Source organism: Canis lupus, chromosome 1 (genome assembly GCF_011100685.1).
Source record: "Canis lupus familiaris isolate Mischka breed German Shepherd chromosome 1, alternate assembly UU_Cfam_GSD_1.0, whole genome shotgun sequence".
In the NCBI taxonomy this organism is placed as follows: Eukaryota; Metazoa; Chordata; class Mammalia; order Carnivora; family Canidae; genus Canis; species Canis lupus.
Window position 1 is genome coordinate 101,918,633 of NC_049222.1, and position 7,752 is coordinate 101,926,384.

Consider the following 7,752-nt stretch of genomic DNA (forward strand, 5'->3'; position numbering starts at 1 on the left):
GATTCCGGCTCAAACAAGAATGGGATGCAGCACTACCCAGTGGATGCAGCACTACCCAGCAGATGTGGCACTACCCAGTGAGTTCTGATTTGCAGGTCAAAATTGTACTTGATGGTCAAAAAAAGTCCTTCATCCATTTCTTCCATAAACAAAGTCAAAATATGAATGAAAACCTGATAAATAATATTTTCAGAATAAATTACAGATAAAAGATCAGCATTTTTAATATGTAAAGAGCTCTTACAACTAAATAAGAAAAAAAACCCCACATGAAAGACCCAGTCAAAATTGAAAGTGTTTTTAACCTCATTTTCATCCAGCAGTTGGGAAAGATTTAAAAATTGGCTAACATACTGATATCACCTCTCTAAAGGCACTCTCATACATCATTAGTTGGAGTCTAAGTTTGTAGTCTTTGTGGAGGGCAGATTGGTAATAGCTATGGAAAATTTGAAATGCAAATACCCCTTGATGCAACTACCTTCTAAAACTTGTGGTCAGCTTCCACTTGTGTACAATGACACTTGTTCAAGGATGGTCATTCCAGTGTTGCTGGTAGTAAGAAGAGACCAGAAAGAACCTAAGTATCCATTAGAGACTGCTTGAAGAGGTTATGGTAGAGTCATTCAGAGGAATATCCTATCACTATTAAGAAGAATGAGGCAGTTCCCTATGTACCGATAAGGCAAGGTTTCCAAAATATACTACTTTTTTAGCTAAACAAAGAAAACACTGGGGTGGCTGGCTGGCTCAGCCAGAGAAGCCTGCAACTTTTGCTCTCAAGGTCATGCTGGGGGTAAAGATTACTTAAATTAAAAAAAAGAAAAGAAAACACAGGCAAAAGCATATACAGTAAGATACCATATATATATAAACAAAAAAAATGGGAACAGAGAGGGACACATGGAAAATATATATATTTAAATACCCATGCATATAGCATATAGAACCAAACACATATAAATTTAAGATATAACTAAGCAAACAAATAAAAAATGTTACCTCTAAAACAATACACAAGAAATAGGCCATGCTGGGGCACAGGGATGGCTCAATCAGATAAGCATCTGCCTTTGGCTCAGGCCATGATCCCGGGGTCCTGGATCAGCCCCATGTGGGGCTCCCTGCTCAGCAGGGAGTCTGCTTCTCCCTCTCCCTCTGCCCCTCCCTCAGCTGCTGCTTCTTCTTCTTCTTCTTCTTCTTCTTCTTCTTCTTCTTCTTCTTCTTCTTCTTCTTCTTCTTCTCCTCCTCCTCCTCCTCCTTCTCCTTCTCCTTCTTCTCTCTCTTTCTCAAATAAATAAAATCTAAAATAAAACAAATTGGCGACCCCAGAAGTGAGTGACTCCAAGTAGGAGCAGAACCAGAGAGCCCAATTCATCCTGAACTCCAGGAAATACGAAGTCCACAGACTTTCTGAAGGACATTCACTGAACCCAGGAGACGACTTAAACCAGACAAATCCACCCTTGCTAAGAACAGAAGCAAGCTCCAGGTCAGACCCCAGGAATGGGAAGGACAGTCCCGGCTGCTGCTCTTGCTCTGAAGGTATCCACTGGCACTCTGCTCAGAGCTGGGGCACTGATCTGGGGTCTGTCCTGTGGCAGCTGGATCCAGATGGGGATGGGAGTGGTGTTGAGGATGAGGATGAGAATCACGATCCTAATAGGAATCCAGATGTATCTTGCTGCCCAGGGAGTTTCAGAAAGACCAGAAGAGCAACAGAGGCTCTGAGGCAGAGGCGGACACTCCCCGTCAACACAGCACAACCAGTGCTCTTGGGGCCCTGGGGGCTCCAGCTAGCTGCCTAAGAGCATCTGCAGTGGGAGTGGAGGCCTGGAGCGCTGCAGAGGACCAGGGACTCATCCCCAGGACTGCTGGCAGTTTCCAAGCCACTTCCCAGCTGCAGGCCACCCAGAATTGTGTGGATCCCTCCTGCCACCTGCAGGACAGAAGACCAGAGGGAACACAGAATTCTGGGACCAGCCCAGAGGACATGGCTGCAGGCAGACTCCAGGCTAGTGTGCTAGTGAGTGGGGGAGGATGGGCACATCCGGAGGAGTTCAAGACGCTAGACTGGTCACTTAGGAGTCAGACCAAAAAGTTATGAACATGGCTGGCTGGGGCACAGAAGGAATTTAGAGGCGAGTCCTGTGTGAAGTTGGCAGGATGGGGGTAGAGGTGAGTGACTGGAGCTGCTGAGGCAGGGGTGGGGGTGGGGGAATACTGGTTTTGGAGGCATCCATGGAGGCTGCTTCTGAAGGATCGTGGAGGAGCAGTGCACCTGCAAACCAGCCTCGGGCCTCCAGTGAGTCTGTGTGGGTGCCCAGCCTGGCATGGGGGCTGGGAGAGAGCCTCAAGTGAGTGTGCAGCCAGGAGGGCTGCGGGGGGCAATGGGCCCCAGTGTGAGAGCCAGCATGGACCCTGGGTGTGAGAGAGGGCAGGGCATCTGCGTGTCCTGCAGGGGGACTTGCAGCTTCAGGATGGGCCTCCTCAGAGGCACGTGTCTGTGTGTGTGCTTGCCCCTGTGTGCCTGAGGGCTGAGCAGGTGCCTGTGTGTGCATTTGCCAGCGGGGGTCCGATCTTCCAGGTCGTTCTCGAAGTCCAAAGGAGTGGGTGGGAGTTTTAGAAGTAGGTCAGGAGAGCAGTAGTGTGTGTGTGTGTGTGTGTGTGTGTGTGTGCGCGCGCGCGCACATGCACCTACACCCTCAGGTCACTCTGTTAGGGGATCAGCTGGCACCAGGTCTGATGATCCTCCTGTGCCGGGCCCCCATAGCCCAGCTGTCCCTGATCCATGGAGCCTGCCTCTGTTGCTCCAGAGCATGAAGTTCTGAGCCTGTCCATCCCCCCTAGCAACTGACCTTTGCCCTTCCATGGAAGGCCTTTGCCCTTCCGGGGGCTGTGCTTGTGGTGGAGGTTCCTTGGATGTTTGGGAGTAGATGGTAAGGAGGGGTTGGGGGTCGGGGCAGGGAGGGAGAAAGGAGGGGAGACCTCTCTGTGACCTGGGCACAGGGCCACTGAGAGAGGGCAGTCGGGCCAGAGAGAAGGTGGGGGAAGAGCCCCTCTGATCCTCAGCTCCTAAGAACAATAAAACGGTAGCAGCACAGAAGGTGCCCCAACTCTGTCTCATGCTCTGAATGAAAAGAACGTGTGTCCTCTGTCATTGAATCCTGTGCTCACACTCAGTGTCCTGGGCGGTTTCCTCTCTTGGATGTGTGCCTAGGTGTGTGTGGGGAGAGGGGAGAGATGTGTCACTGAGTGTATCTGAAGCCCCTTCCCTGGTCTTTGTCTAGGGATGTTCCTGGGCATGGGGTGAGCCTAAGGGTGGGGGGCAGCTCCTGAGAGACGCACTAAACCAATCCTCCTCACCCCTGCAAGCCAGGGAGCAGAACAGAGCAGAGCAGCCTGCAGAGCAATGGTGCCGAAATCACAGCCGGCCCAGGGCACAGTCCAGCACCTGCAGCTCCCAGGGGCTGATGGCTCTGCTAATGGAGGGGGCATGTGTGCAGGGAGTTGGGGTGCTGGACCTTGGCGGAGGGGCCCTGGGAACACGGCCCCATGACAGAGTACGTAAGTGGTTGCCTTTGGCTGTGAGGACAGGAGGCAGTGCGCAGGGGACGCTGAGACCAGTGTGCACACGGGCCCCTGAGCCCAGCCCAGGACCCAGGATCACCTCTGCAGGTGGGGCAGGGAGGGGACCCCTTGTCTGAACACCTCAGAACAGCTTCTGTACTCCAGCTCCCAGGATTTCTTGAGGCCAAGGGCAGGAGAGAAGAGTGCCAGGGACAGAGGAGGCTGGGCTGGCCAGCAAAGGGGACTACCCAGTGTCCCTCCAGGAAGGGCCTGAGGGCCCGGGGACTTGGGGCCTGGGGCTGAGGGCTTGAGAAAGCGGGAGGATCAGACCTTGGTCCCAGGCAGTCTGATGGCAGAGACAGAGGTTCTTCAGGACCTGCGGGACTCTGGAGAAGTCAGCCAGCGATCAGGGGACACAGTGGCTCACTTGGCTGGCTGGGACCCAGGAGAAGGAATTTGAAGATAATCCCAAATCAGACTGAGCGGGGAAGTAGAAGTGGGGGCCTCTGGGCCGGCAGGACCTCCTCCCTCCACAAATGCACCCTCACCAGGAGCCCTTGGGCACCGAGGGCGGGGGGATCAGACTTCTGAGTTGGATGTGGATGAACATCTGAGGATGGGAAGGGTGTCCACAAACAGGCTCTGGAGCCTTCAGCGAATCTATGCGCATGCCCGACTGGGGTGGGGCTGGGAACCTGCCGGGGTGTGCAACCAGGAGGGGACACTGGGCGGGGATGGGTGCAACCGCGGCGCTGAGCATAGGCCCTAGGGGTCAGTCTGAGGGTGTGTGCGTGTGCACAGGGGGCCTCCGAGTGTCCGAGCTGTGCGGTTGCAGGTGTGTGTCTCCCCGGGCGTGTGCTCATGCATGTCCGTGCCTGCATGTGTGAAGAGGGGTCTAGGAGTCCGGGGAGACCTGCTGGTGGGTGTATGTGTGCGTGTCTGGCTGCTTGCCTTTGGTATGCCTCTGCAGACATGTTGGGGCCGGATGTGTGGATTTCCTCAGTGTTCAACTAATGTTTGTGTTTTTATGTGTTGTGTTGTGTTTTGTTTTGTTTTGTTTTTGCCCTGGTGTGCAGAATGTGTGGGTGTAGTTGGCCATTATCTCAATTTTTAAAAATATATTTTATTTAATTATTTGAGTGATAGATAGTCCATGCAGAGGGTTTTGCAGAGGGAGAGGGTGAGGGAGAATCAGGCCTCTTGCTTCCTTGAGCCTGATGAAGTGCTTGATCCCAGGACCCTGAGATATGACCTGAGCTGAACTGAGATGCCTAATCTACTGAGCCACCCAGGAATCCCCAGTTTGTCCATTTTTAGAAGAGGCCTTTATGGCCAATGATTTCTTCCCACCCTAGGCATACGTTTGTGTGTGCGACTAGGTAAAGGGGTTTTCATGCCATCTCCTTCGGTTTTCATGCCGGCGGTATTGATAATGGAGGGTGGTGCTGTAATTCTGTCTTTGAGTCTCCACAAGTTAAAGCAAATTTAATTTCTTTTCTGTCTTTTGATTTATCCTTGGTGAATAAAATTGTACATCTTTACATGTACAATATGATTTACAGAAGCATATTTCTTGAAGTGATAATCCCTGTCAAATTAACGTTTCCTTATCTTAGTTATGTTATTTTTCATGATATGAATTCTGCATTGTGAGGAAGCTCTCTTCCAGACTGAGCGTCATTAATTATATGAGGGATGATCATGTAGTGTTCAGCCCCTTCTACCAGCCACCCCTGACCAGGAGTCCAGGCCGTTCTCTCTCTGCTGCTCTGATGTATGACATTCTCTGATCTTTCGTTGCCTTCAACTGTAATATACTTCTTTTAGTAAGTCCTGGCTGAGACCCTGTGGGTGGAAAACTGGGGGAGTGGCACTAAGCAAAGAGATCTGATATCTGAGGGTAAATGAAGACCCCAACCATAGGGGCAATGATCCAAGATAGCTGGGGTCCACAAAAGAAGGTGGAGAAAGAGGCTTCCTGATCCTTACCCACTAATAATGGTAAAATTGTAGGCAGCACATAAAGTGCCTGTAGTGGGGACAGACAGCATTTAATCACTTGTTATGTGATGGGGTTCTGGATAACATACACCTAAACATGACATCTTGGCATATGGAAGCACTGTTTGCTGAAAAATCTATCTTTTCTCCATTGTACTGCTTTTGCTTCTTTGTTAAAAGATCAGACTTATGTGAGTCTATGTCTGGGCTCTCTATTCTGTTCCATCAATGTATTGGTCTATTGTTCCAGTAGTACCACGCTATCTTGATTACTATAGCTTTCTGGTGTTGACCTTAAAAATAAAACAATTATTTTACCAACTGAAAAGGTCTTTCTTATTTGGTAATAGTGAATAGCAATTCGAGACAAGCAAGCTGCTGCAGAAAGCATAGGCTAGTCCATTTTTTTTTTTTTTTTTTTTACGGAGAAGGAGGAAATTGAGAGGGATCGTTTAGAATGAAAGTCCATTGGGAAAAAAGTAGGGGTTCAAGGTGGTGATGCTTTTTTACTGGCTGGGTTGCAAGGGTGGTCGATTTCTTGCAGGAGATGCCATGTCCATCTTTTCCTGTTGGGGCCTGTAATTGATTCTTCCCTGTGCGACATCCTTCTGGCTTCTGTGGAACGGAGTGAGAGCACCCCCTTGTGGTCTCCTAACTCTATTTTAGTGGGGTTTCCCTTTATTAATTTTCTCACCAGTTACGTTTTGAAAGTTGAGTAGTGTTAAGTCCTGAAGTCCTCTGACTTGGTTTTTATCTTTCTTTCATACTTTTTTAAAAATTTTAAGATTATTTGTTTACTTATTTGAAAGAGAGTGCATACATGAGAGACAGCATGGACGGGAGGGGAAGGGCAGAGGGAGAAGGAGAAGCAGGCTCCCTAATTAGCAGGGATCCTAGGAACCTGGGATCATAACCTGAGCCGAAGGCAGATGCTTAACTGACTAAGCCATGCAGGTGCCCTTGTTTTTCCTCTTTATTTTATTTTATTTTATTTTATTTTATTTTATTTTATTTTATTTTATTTTATTTTTTCATGAAAGACGCACAGAGAGAAGCAGAGACATAGGCAGAGGGAGAAGCAGGCTCCCTCCGGGGAGCCTAATGTGGGACTCAATCCCAGGATCCCAAGATCATGCCCTGAGCCGGAGGCAAATTCTTAACCACTGAGCCATCCAGGTGCCCCTGTTTTTCTCTTTCAATATCGTATTGGCCATTCTGGGCCTTTTGCCTCTCTTATAAACTTTAAAATCAGTTTCTTGATATCCACAAAATCAGTATGGTTTTCAAAGTAATCCCACAGTCATCAGTTCCTTGGTTCCTCTGGGCTTGTGCTCCCACAATGGTGAGATGCAGTCTGGTTATGACATTCAAGGCCTTCCTGGGCAAGAAGGCGGCTCTGTCCCAGCCCTGGTTCAGCCAGGGGTTTCCTCTCTCACCTGAGTGGAGTCCCTGGACAGACAAACTCACATAGGGTGGTGGGGTCTAAGATGCAATAGAGTTCATGAAAGGTAACTTAGAAACCTCTATCAAAATGACAAATACATGGGGCACCTGGCTGGCTCAGTTGGTAGGGCATGTGACTCTTGATTTCAGAGTGGGTGTAGAGATTACTTAAAAACAAAACCTTGGAGAGCCTGGGTGACTCAGTGGGTTAAGCATCCTACTCTTGATTTTTGGCTCAGGTCATGATCTCCAGGGTGTGAGGTGGAGCCCTGTGTGAGTTCTGTGCTGGGCATGGACCCTGCTTGGGATTCTTTGTCTCCCTCTCCCCCACTTCTCCCTCTTAAAATAAAATAAAATAAAATAAAATAAAATAAAATAAAATAAAATAAAATAAAATAAAATAAAACCTTAAAAAAAGGACACACACATGTTTTGCTTCAGCAATTCAGGAGGTTTATCTTACCTGTAGATTACATGTCAGCACACTTGTTGAGGTCAGGGGCATGTGCTCAACACTGGTTGTAGTGGAAAAAAGACTGAAAACAACTCAACCATCTTGCAGTCAGGAACTAGTTAAATAAGTGAGGTCATAACCATACAAGATCATCCAAACAACTGTCCAAAAACAGTGAGCAACTATCTTTGCACTAATATGGAAAGCTCTCCAAGATTTACTGGTAAGTACAAAGGAATCAGGGCATAGAACAGCGTGTAAATTGTGCCACCTTTTGTCTAAAA